The following is an 11,498-nucleotide window of genomic DNA, read 5'->3' on the forward strand; positions in this document are numbered from 1 at the left end:
TCTACAGTATCTAGATTTAAAATACATCTAGATATATTCATTTCTCCGACAAGTATTTTCTGACGAAAAGAATGCATGATGTCATGTTTAAAAAGGTATATGCCAGAACCCCAATGTAAAACTAGAACCACAGGCGGACTACTCGTGGATATGAATAACTCTGCGGCGAAAGGCCAAATATTGCAGCGTAATCTCTTCAAAGATGAGATGAGCCACCTCGACATAAGTTAGTCTTGTGCCGTTGAAGATGTGTCGGTTCCTCTCCTTACAATAGCTCCACATAATGTATACGACGACACCTTTGCATCGCTCCACTCTGGGTTATCGATATTTTTGAGCCCCCCTTCCCGCCAGGAGTCAATCGAGGAGGATGTAGCTGAGGGTCCAAAGGCGGGCTAATCATCCACCCTATTGAGCACCAGCCCACGACAGCTGACGTAAAAGGGCAGTCCTTGCATATGTGTGTCGCAGTTTAAAGGTGAAATGGTTTTTAGTATTTTGAAACGCCATTTTTTTGAAAAAGGGCGCTTTATTACTGAAAAGGTTTAAGCATTACACCCGGCCTCTGTATAACTAAGATGCACACAGCCAACAAACAACAAAGTTCTCACACCAAGACAAAATAAAAGAATAATGCGATATACAAGGAAAATGAAATCTGTATAAAGCCTAAACTGAAGGTGGCCCAATCCTAAGATCATGCTGCCACCCACGTTGGATAAAAAAATCCCTCGCCGAAGCCTCCAATCATGTACACACCTCCACAAACAGGTCTCGATTCTCCACTCGTTGTAGAGAGGACCATAAACGAAGAGTCCCGATACATCTGTAGATAACCTGCATAAGAGAAGTACTTTTATCACTAAAAACTTTATTATTTCTACATAGCCAAAGCGACCAAATCACGGCAAGCGCTCCCACCCTGATAAGAGTTCTAAACTTGTGATCAATCCTATGTAGCCAGTTGCCAAATATATTAGCAACACTACAGGGAGGATACAAGCCAGACGCTATTTGGATGACTGACCATATAGAACGAGCCAATTTACATTGGAAGAATAAATGTTTTATTGTCTCATCATGCGGACAAACGACACATTGTGTACTTTCATGTCAATTCCTCTTAATAAAGTTATCTTTAGTAAGAATAACTCCGCGACGAAGATACCATGCAAAGATTTTGAAACGGCACTTGTAAAGAGGTTCTTGACATCATAAAGGAATTGCCATTTTAAATTTCTTTACACGGTCGAGTGGAGTCTTGGACGAACCAGAATGAACAGTGGAGATCACACAAACTCCATTCTGATTGAGAATCATATTCACATCCCAAATGGTATCGGAAATGGGATTTATATTATCATCCCTCTCTTCCACTCTTATGGTCAAACTGAAGTCCACAAAAGGAGAGAAAAGAAAAGAAAATGTACATGGTGTACCACCTAGACACAAGTATGTATCCATGGCTACCGAGAAGATGTTCCAAAATCTCACCGGCCGACCACGACCGAGCTCAGCTAAATCACCATCTTCTGCTCGTTCTTGAAGCGCTCCCGGACAGACAGTATGAAGGCCGTGGCCCTCTCGTCGACGTCACCGGTGGCGGCATAGGCGGCGCTCGCCGTCGCGTCAATGGAAGAAGGGTACCTGGGCTGGTAGGCGTGTGCGGTAGTGACGCTCGGGGCAGGCTTGGCCTGGGCCTTGCCGGCGTACTTGGAGTACACCATCGCCACCTTCCCCTTGATCCCCCTGGCTCCGCTCTTCATGGTTCCCTCCATTTGGTTTCACCGTGTTTGATTCTACCTAAGCTTTGTGGTTGTGCACTTGTGTTGTGTGTGCCTTTGCTTTCCGATGCTGGAATGACGAAGAGGTAGCTTGCCCTTTTATACCGGTTGCTGTGTGACATAGGATAGATCATAAACATTCCATGTCCCATCTTGGCCCTTAGATGCGTGCACCATTCGAAATGTAGTCGTGGCAAAGTGAATCTGGGAGGTGTCACTGACCGGAGATTCCCATGCTTCCAAGGGGCCAGCGGTAAGTGACACGATGAGCTGCACGATTGCCAAGATAATATACGGTCGGTCTTGTGATAAAACCCATATACGCATGCCTGCCAAGGTTCTTTCCCTCCCACTGGCCTTTTCCAGATTAGAAAAAAATATCAAACCTTGGGATATCCAAATGTTATCCTCGTCAGATTCTTGATTCCTCTCTATCCTTTGTGAACCATACGTCAACTCGAACTCGTCCTGTAGCTCGTGTACATGTATCTGTCCAATCGTTTACACGAAGCAAAGCTCTATATGCTGCTGGTCGACGAGTATGCACGAGCCTTGTACCATCCTGAACCTGACGCTAATTACGGTTGTCCGGTTAATTACGTACAACGTTATCCTGGCTCTGGACTAACGATTACTAGTTTTCCAGTGCTCAGATGAAGGCACACGCTGAGCACGAGGAGTTCTTACAGGAAAAAAAATCATTTAGAAGAGTCTGATCAACTGGCCTGTGGCTGCAAAGAGAGCCTTGGTGTGTGGTTGTGCAGCCTAATGACCCGAGTTCAATTTCTAGAATTGACAGGTGATGCACGGGGGTTTTCCCCCATTTATTGAGGATTAAGTTTGGTGTGTGGTGGAACCACTCATCAAAAAATATCTTGATACGCATTTAAAAAAATTCCGAGGACCATGTTTATCTTGGTACTTATACTAAAATGGCCGTATGCATCCCTAGTTGGTGTAGAGGCTGGGGAAGTGAAATTCTCCCCCATTTTTAAGCCCTCGTCCCCTGTGCCGCTCCCGCGAGCGGCCCGGGCGGAACCCTAGATCGCCGCCGCCACTCCCCTTTCCCGCCAGCCCCCGCGGCGGCGCTCGGCTTTGCAGCAGGTCTGGCCGCCGGCGGATCTGGGCGGGGCTCCCCTGCTTGGTGGCGTTGCGGCGCTGGCGGCGGCGTGGTCTGCGCGCGGGCTCCTCCTCATCCTGATCTGATGGTACCGCGGTGGCGCCGGCGCTCGGGCGTGTGGCGGGGTCCGCGAGGGTGGTCGGCGCGCGTCTTCCTCCCCGATCTGATGGCTCCATGGTGGCGCTAGTGCTCGGGCAGTTGGCTTCGGCAAGCGGTGGCGGGCACTGGGCTCTCGGCGGAGCTCCGACGTCTGCAGGCGGCGGCGGTCCCTGTGCGCGGTCGGCGGCTCCGTCTCTGACCCGGACGTCACAGGGGACGGCGGCGGCCCGGCGTGGCCGGCGATCTGGATGCGGTGGTGCCGGCGGCTCGCTGATATGCCGGTACTCCAGGGCTGCCTGGTGGTGCTGGTGGTGACGGCGGCCCGGGCACGAGAGTTGGATCCCTTCGAACTGATCTGGGTGAAAACTTGCCTTCGGCTCCTACTAAGGCAGGCGGTGGCGGCGCTATCTGCGTCGTTCCCTTCTTGAAGGCATCGCCGTGGAAAAGTTCAAGGCCACTCTCTGCTACCTCCGGGGGAGACCCCAGATCGGATGACGGCGGCGCTCTGGTGTCGTTCCTCCCTTGGGGGCGTCATTCTTGGAGGTACACACGTGATCGAGGGACCAGAGAACGAATTCTTTGATGGAGCGGTGCTTCATCCTACACATTGATGGCGACGGATCTTGACGGCATGGCGCAGTGCAAATTCGGAGTTCGATGTGGGAGGATGGACTCGCGCAGGAGGACGACGCTGTCGGGCGTCACGGTGGCGTCGATGGCAGAGAGACCTGGCACGGTACATGTAAACAGTACAACTCTGAAGATGGATTGATGGCAGGTGGCTGCGGCGGCCTCATACCCGATAGGCGTCCTGGTTGAGGAGTGCGCCGGACTGGTAGGTGCCCCATACCCGGCAGGCGACCTGGTTGGGATCTCAGGTCTTAGATGTTTAGGATTGGCTGCGATGTTTGTTTGGTATTAGGCCCAGACTATCTGCGCCCTTTTATCAATTGGATAGGTGTAGTGATAGTTGTTGCTTAGACGGTGGCTTTAGTCTTGCTGTTATATGGCTTTGTATGGTGTTGTGAGAATAATTAATAAAGTGGCCGTATGCATCGCCCAGATGCAGAGGCCGGGGGTCATCCTCTTTTTCTAAAAAAAACTGGCCTCTGGCTGCTATCTTTTCCACGTAGTGTCCAGACATTTTATTTTTCTAGCAGTGGCATCAATACATCAATCTATCCATGGATGCAGCAGCTAGCTAGCACCCGCCAGTTTGCACGTACACGACTCATGTATAAGGAAACAAGAACATCCAGTAGAGGTTTCCTGGAGCTGACGATAGAGCTCCAGACACTGACGGCCACTAGCAGCAGAAAGTTGATGTTTGCAGTCGGCGACGATAGCCTACGTCGGGTCAAAAATCTGAAACCTTTTTTCTCCAAGTGAAAATGAGAATCAAAAGAGCAGCTTCGTCGAACCATCCTACCGGTCTGACCGCGAGGAGTCCATCACAATTATGGACCCTGAATCAAAAAAGCATCTCTTTTTTTTATTGAAAAACCCATCTGTATTGTCCTAACAGTTTGCCAAAAACATTGATCACTTGGATTAGAGCGTTTGACGCTAGACCTGACTTTTGGGTCACATTGTAAGCAATGACGCGGCAATCAAATATCAACGATGTACATGTGTAATCTGTTAAGTGGGAATGGCCCCACATGTATGTGTCTCTTCCACCATCTCTCTCCTTCACATGTGGTGTTTTCTTAGATTTACCTGGAACGTTGGCCCATTGGCCAGGCAAAAGAGGCAACCGCCCCAGACACCAACTACAAATTATACTATTAAACAATATACAATTATACATTGCATTTGAAAGGTTATTAAATGCATAAAATATTCTCAATTTGAATGAGCGCAAATATCCACCACATAGCAATACTTTATTACTAATAGAAAACAGGACATCAGTCCCGGTTTCAGCGGGCCTATAGTCCCGGTTCTGCAACCGGGACAAAATGATCGGAACTAATGCCCATCAATTTTAGTCCCGGTTGACTTACGAATCGGGACTAAAAGAGCTCCACGCGTCCGCTGTGGGGTGCCCAGGAAGGAGGACCTTTAGTCCCGGTTGATAACACCGACCAGGACTAAAAGGCAGCCATGCATCAGCAGCTGCCAAGCGCTGGAGTTTTTTCATTTTTTTTAGAGGAGGGGTTTAGGGGTTTTCATATTGTGTTTCCCCCTTTTTATTTTTGTGTTTACCCTTCACTTCTTTTACATTTACGGTTTCATGTTTATTTAATGTTTTTCCATTCAACTCGACGCTAGCTACTACATATAGCAATGAAGGAACCATTACACAAGATCGTCATGCATGAACATATATAGAGAAAAGTGACCTCTCTTTCTCCGTGCTTGATCGAATAACAAGTTTTCGTATATCTATCCGCAGTACTACATATATGCAATATAACATCTCTTACTATCCCTGACATCATCTACTCAAACACATCTACTATAAAGGGATTTCATTTCTTGACATGTAACTGCAGTGATATTCTAGATCAAAGTTATCATCAGAATAGTTGTGGAGAGAAAGTCTTCACTTTTTCTTCGCATGTGTCCCTTGCCTATTGCGTCGTAACCATGGATATTCTTCATTGTTTAATAGGGTGCTTGGGTCAGCTTCATTTTGAAGGGAGGAATTTCATTAAACTTTTCATAATCTTCAGACATGTCTATCTTGCCCTCCATTCCCATGATGTCTCTTTTCCCTGAAAGAACTATGTGACGCTTTGGCTCATCGTACGATTTATTCGCTTCCTTATCTTTTCTTTTTCTCAGTTTGGTAGACATGTCCTTCACATAGAAAACCCGCGACACATCATTGGGTAGGACGAATGGTTCGTCTGTGTACCCAAGATTGTTGAGATCCACTGTTGTCATTTCGTACTGTGGGTCTACCTGTACCCCGCCTCCTGATATATTGACCTATTTGCACCGAAACAAAGGGACCTTAAAATCATGTCCATAGTCAAGTTCCCATATGTCCACTATGTAACCATAATATTTGTCCTTTCCCCTGTTGGTTGCTGCATTAAAGCAGACACCACTATTTTGGTTGGTGCTCTTTTGATCTTGTGAGATCGTGTAAAATGTATTCTCATTTATCTCGTACCCTTGGTAAGTCAATACAGTCGAAGATGGTGTCCTGGCCAACGAGTACAACTCATGTACAACAATGTTGTTACCCATGCGATGTGTTTGCAACCATCTGCTGAAAGTCCTGATGTGTTCACATGTAATCCAGTCTTCAGACTGCTTTGGGTGTTTCGAGAGCAGAATATTCTTGTGTTCATTGACAAACGGGGTCACGAAGGTAGAATTTTTGTAGAACTGTGTAGTGTGCTTGAGCCCAAGAATGCTCGTCCCTACATATTATTGAATCCGCTCCTAGCGTGCCTATTCCAGTCAGTTTCCCCTCATACCGCGATTGAGGGAGATCAATCGTCTTAAAGTCAACGCAAAACCCAATGACCTCCTCTATTTAATGGCCCGTGGAGATGCATCCTTCTGGCCTAGCACGTTTACGAACATATTTCTTTAAGACTCCCATGAAACTCTCAAAAAGGGAACATATTGTGTAGAAATACAGGACCCAGAATGGCAATCTCGTCGACTAGATGAACTAGGACGTGTGTCATGATATTGAAGAAGGATGGTGGGAACACCAACTCAAAACTGACAAGACATTGCACCAAATCATTCTTTAACTTTGGTAGGATTTCTGGATCGATTACCTTCTCAGAGATTGCATTGAGGAATGCACATAGCTTCACAATGGCTAATCGAACATTTTCTAGTAGAATCCCCGCAATGCAACAGGAAGCAGTTGCGTCATAATCACGTGGCATTCATGAGACTTTAGGTTCTGGAACTTTTTCTCTGCCATATTTATTATTCCCTTTATATTCAACGAGAAGCCAGACGGGACCTTCATACTGAGCAGGCATTCAAAGAAGATTTCCTTCTCTTCTTTGGTAAGAGCGTAGCTGGCAGGACCTTGATACTTCTTTGGATGCATGTCGTCTTTTTCGTGCACACATTGCTGGTCCTCTGGTGTATCTTTTGTCTTCCCATACATGCCCAAGAAGCCTAGCAGGTTCACACAAAGATTCTTCTTCACGTGCATCACGTCGATTGCAGAGCGGACCTCTAGGTCTTTCCAATAGGGTACGTCCCAAAATATAGATTTCTTCTTCCACATGGGTGCGCGTCCCTCAACGTCATTCAGAATAGATTGTCCGCCAAGACCCTTTCATAGATTACTTGTAAATCCTTGACTATATCAAGTATGTCATCACCAGTATGAAGGACGATCTTCTTTCGGTGATCTGCCTCACCTTTGAAATGTTTGCCTTTTTTCTTAAGAGATGTTTGGTCGGAAGAAATCGATGATGCACCAGGTACACATTCTTCCTGCATTTGTCCAAATATGTATACTTTCGGTATCATCTAAACAGTGTGTGCATGCATGGTATCCCTTGTTTGTATGTCCTGAAAGGTTACTAAGAGCAGACCAATCATTGATGGTTATAAACAGCAATGCATGTAGGTCAAATTCCCGTTGTTTGTGCTCGTCCCACACATGTACACCTTTTTCATTCCACAGCTGTAAAAGTTCTTAAACTAATGGCCTTAGGTGCACATCAATGTTGTTGCCTGGTTGCTTAGGGTCTTGGATGAGCACTGACATCATAATGAACTTCCGCTTCATGCACAACAAAGGAGGAAGATTATAGATACATAGAGTCACAGGCAAGGTGTTGTGATTGCTGCTCTGCTCGCAAAAGAATTAATGCCATCTATACTTAAACCAAACCATATGTTCCTTGCATCACCTGCAAAGTCCCCCCACTTTCTCTCAATTTTTCTCCACCGCGACCCATCAGCGGGTTCTCTCAACTTATCGTCTTTCTTACGGTCTTCTTTGTGCCATTGTATCAACTTGGCATGCTCTTTGTTTCTGAACAGACCACTACAAGAAATATGTCAACTTGTGACCTTGACTATTGGTCACTGAAAGGTCGTGGTTTTTCATTTGCGACCTTTTTGTGACCAAAAAGAGAAGGTCAAAAGCTGGCGGTCGTAAACTGACTATAGCGACCTTTCTTCTGGAATGGTCGAAGACGTTTATGACCAAAATATGTCCACTGTGGTGTTTTGGTCACTAGCAACCTCCCCAGGCCACGTAGGCATCCAGCATGGCAAGCTGATGTGGCACAAGATTCAGCCCGGTCCAATTGGGTGTTTTACATGGGCCGAGCCCATTAATTCAGCCTTTCTATATATTTTTTCCTGTCAATTTTTTGTCAGACTTCATGGTCCAAGCCCAACAATTCAGTCTTTTATTTATTTCTTGGTCATGGCCTTTTAACATTTGTTTGGGCCTAGGCCATTATATTTTGTTGCTGGTCCCACCAATCATATGGATACCACTTGCCATAATCTCACACATTAGACCAACGTGACAGAAAATTCAAAAGTGATTTCATAAGTGGGCTCCATGAGTCAGGTTCCATTTCACACGCTTTGAAACCACATAATGAATATTTCAAACAGAACATAACAAATGTAGTTCGTCAAAGAAGGATAAATAAGTCAACTACAATCTGTACATAGTCTATTACAATATTATTCAAATCTTTCCAGTCTATTACACATAAGACAGAACATATAACTCTTTGCTATACGGCTTAGAACTTCAAATATACTTCCTAGTTCACTTTGTTGGAGCTCTTGTAAATGAGAGGAAACACCATTTTCGGGTATGTTTGTAGAGGCTGAACCAAGGCATCTAACAATAAACCAAAAGAGTTAGAAACAAAATAAAAACAAATATACAAAGCAGATAGGGACTAAATTCTGAAGTATATGTACAACAGAATATAACCACATGTCACCTCTATCTATTCTGTGTGTATAAGTAAAGAAAATTATGTACCAATAATTATATTATGGGACGGAGGGAGTAGTACATATGATTACTTTCAGGTTATAATTTTTCTTCACCTACAGTCTACTCCTATATTCAGGGAACCTTAGTCAGGTATCACTAGTGAGCACAGAACAAAACAAAACAAAATAAAGGTGTTGGCTATATAAGTGAAGACTATTCACAGCTTTTTAGAACGTACAATAAACCAACAAGGACATACAAGTTGCAAATAATCAAAACTTAGTAGCCACTAAACCTTGCAAAACACATATTGTGGCATAGTTCATCGAAAAGAAAGATGATCGCAATAACAATTAACAAGATTGTGGTGGCCAGAAGACCACCACCACAGATGCATCTTAACAAGATTGTGATCGCAATAACAATAACAATTAACAAGATTGTGATGTACGCTATCAGGGAAGAGGGGGAGGGAGATGGAGGAGCTACCTGCCACGATCGCAATGGAAGCAGAGGAGCAGACCCCTCCTGCCCCTCCCCACGAGCAGGACAGGGCTGCCGGCTGGGCATGCCCCTACTCCTCCGCCTCCTTGATCAGGAGACCCCCTTCCCCTACTGCTGCTTGGCGCGCCGCATCACTAGTCACCTCCTCATGTAAGAAGTACACAATAAATAGACAGACGGTCAGTGAGGTACATTTTCACAGCAACATAAGCTTAAAATTAACAGAAATACACACATCAAATGAAGTCACTAAGATACTTAAGTGCACCACATGGTGTAGAATTATGTGGTATATAATTGCAACACATGAACCAAAAGAGGAATAACATCATCACCAAGAATTTCTGATGATAAGCATAGCTCCCTACAAAAAAAGAACTAAGGGCACAATGACTAAAGCATGCAGACCACAATATTCAAAGCAGAAGCAAGCGGGCAGTATGAGCTACCTACTGGCAAAGTATAAAACCTGAATCATATAGTATAAATGAATCAAGAAAACAAGAGAAACCCTGAACCTGAAAGCTCAGGCTGCTGCTTATTTTGTTACTGTGTGGTAAGTACTACTAAGATCAAAATGCATTCAAGGGAGCATAAAAGCCATCCCCATTTGAAGCATGTACAGTCTACAGAGATACTAACAGGTGAACAGACAGCCCCTAGAAATTGGCTAACTACTTCTACTGTATAATATGTAGTCTACAGAGATACTAACTACTTCTATTGTATAATCACAGTCTGCAGTCACTAAATAAATCAAAGGTGTATGATGGAAATACAGCAAAATAGTCCAGTTAACTTGTCGATTAAGAGACTAATGAAACCAGTCACTCTAAGCATACTAGAGCTTCAAACCAGTTCATTTAGTTGAACTAAAGAGGGTCACAGAATACCCTAAAGGGTGCCCATTTGCACTCCTACACTCGAACACACACACACACACTATGGATACTTTTGAGATTCACATGCACATTCAGTAAATTCAGTGAAATTCAGTAAACATGGAGTACAGAAGAGAGGTTCAGACTTCAAACTAGTTCATTTAGTTGAACTAAAGAGGGTCACAGAATACCCTAAAGGGTGCCCATTATTTGTCCATGTTTCAGACACATGCTACAGCAACATAATGAACCTAATACCATCAGCACTCAGCAGGCAACACAAGTTAGTACATCAAATTACAGGGAGGAGACGTACGTGGTGCCCAAGTTTAGCTATTCAAGGCTTCAAGAAATAACAACAACATGAAGTAGAGTCTACAGTTTCAGACTTGCTGCAGTCCAATCACATGTGTGACACTATCTCGACCCTAAATATCCCCTGAACAAGCAAGCGGGGTCTAATACACACACGACAAGTCTCACAACTCCATAAATAGTGGCATAGAACTAGATATCACAGAAGGTATATAGCTCAATTTAGTTTGTTTAAATCTTATGCATGCCACCGAAACAGACAACCGGAGAAGTTCGACCCAACAACTCACCATGGCCTCAGCGAGGGTGAACTTGGTGCGGATGACGCTAGTGTTTCCGTGGGAGAGGGAGACCTTGCCCCAGATGTAGTGGTAGTTGGTGTCGTTGCTTGGTCTTGGCCTTGTAGACGCAGGCCATCCTCTTGCCGCCGTACCAGGCCACATCCTCCCTGGTGTTCACTTGGATCTGCCTGGATCTGCGCGCCCAACCAAGACCAGGAATTCAGATACCCACGCGAGGGAGAAGGAGCAGAGCCGCGCCGGTGGAGGGAGCTTCTCACCTCTTGTATCCGAGGATGGTGCCGCGGACGTAGAGCCTCACACGCTGGCCGGTGCGTCCCTTCACCATCTTGCTGTTGTAGCGCCGCCGCGGAGGGGAGCTGAGGTTCACCATCTTCCTGACAACCGCCGCCGCCTTCGTCCCCACAGATGAGGCGAACATGGCCCCGCCGTCTTGGATGGCCTGCACGAACCCGCACAAACGCAATGAGATTCGAGCAAGCGAGGCGGGGACGGTGTCGCGCGCGCGCGTGCTCTGATGCGGCGATGCGAGAGCCCCACGGGACGCGAGGTTGGTCGAGGACGAGGGAGACGAGGGGAGAGTGAGGGCGG

General features: G+C 45.8%; 1 pseudogene; it reads right to left on the bottom strand.

Moving 5' to 3' along the window:
- Positions 1–9,984: 9,984 nt before the first annotated feature.
- On the bottom strand, positions 9,985–11,235 carry LOC119279890 (annotated as a pseudogene).
- Between the last annotated feature and the right edge of the window lie 263 nt (positions 11,236–11,498).

Source organism: Triticum dicoccoides, chromosome 3B (genome assembly GCF_002162155.2).
Source record: "Triticum dicoccoides isolate Atlit2015 ecotype Zavitan chromosome 3B, WEW_v2.0, whole genome shotgun sequence".
Taxonomy (NCBI): domain Eukaryota; kingdom Viridiplantae; phylum Streptophyta; class Magnoliopsida; order Poales; family Poaceae; genus Triticum; species Triticum dicoccoides.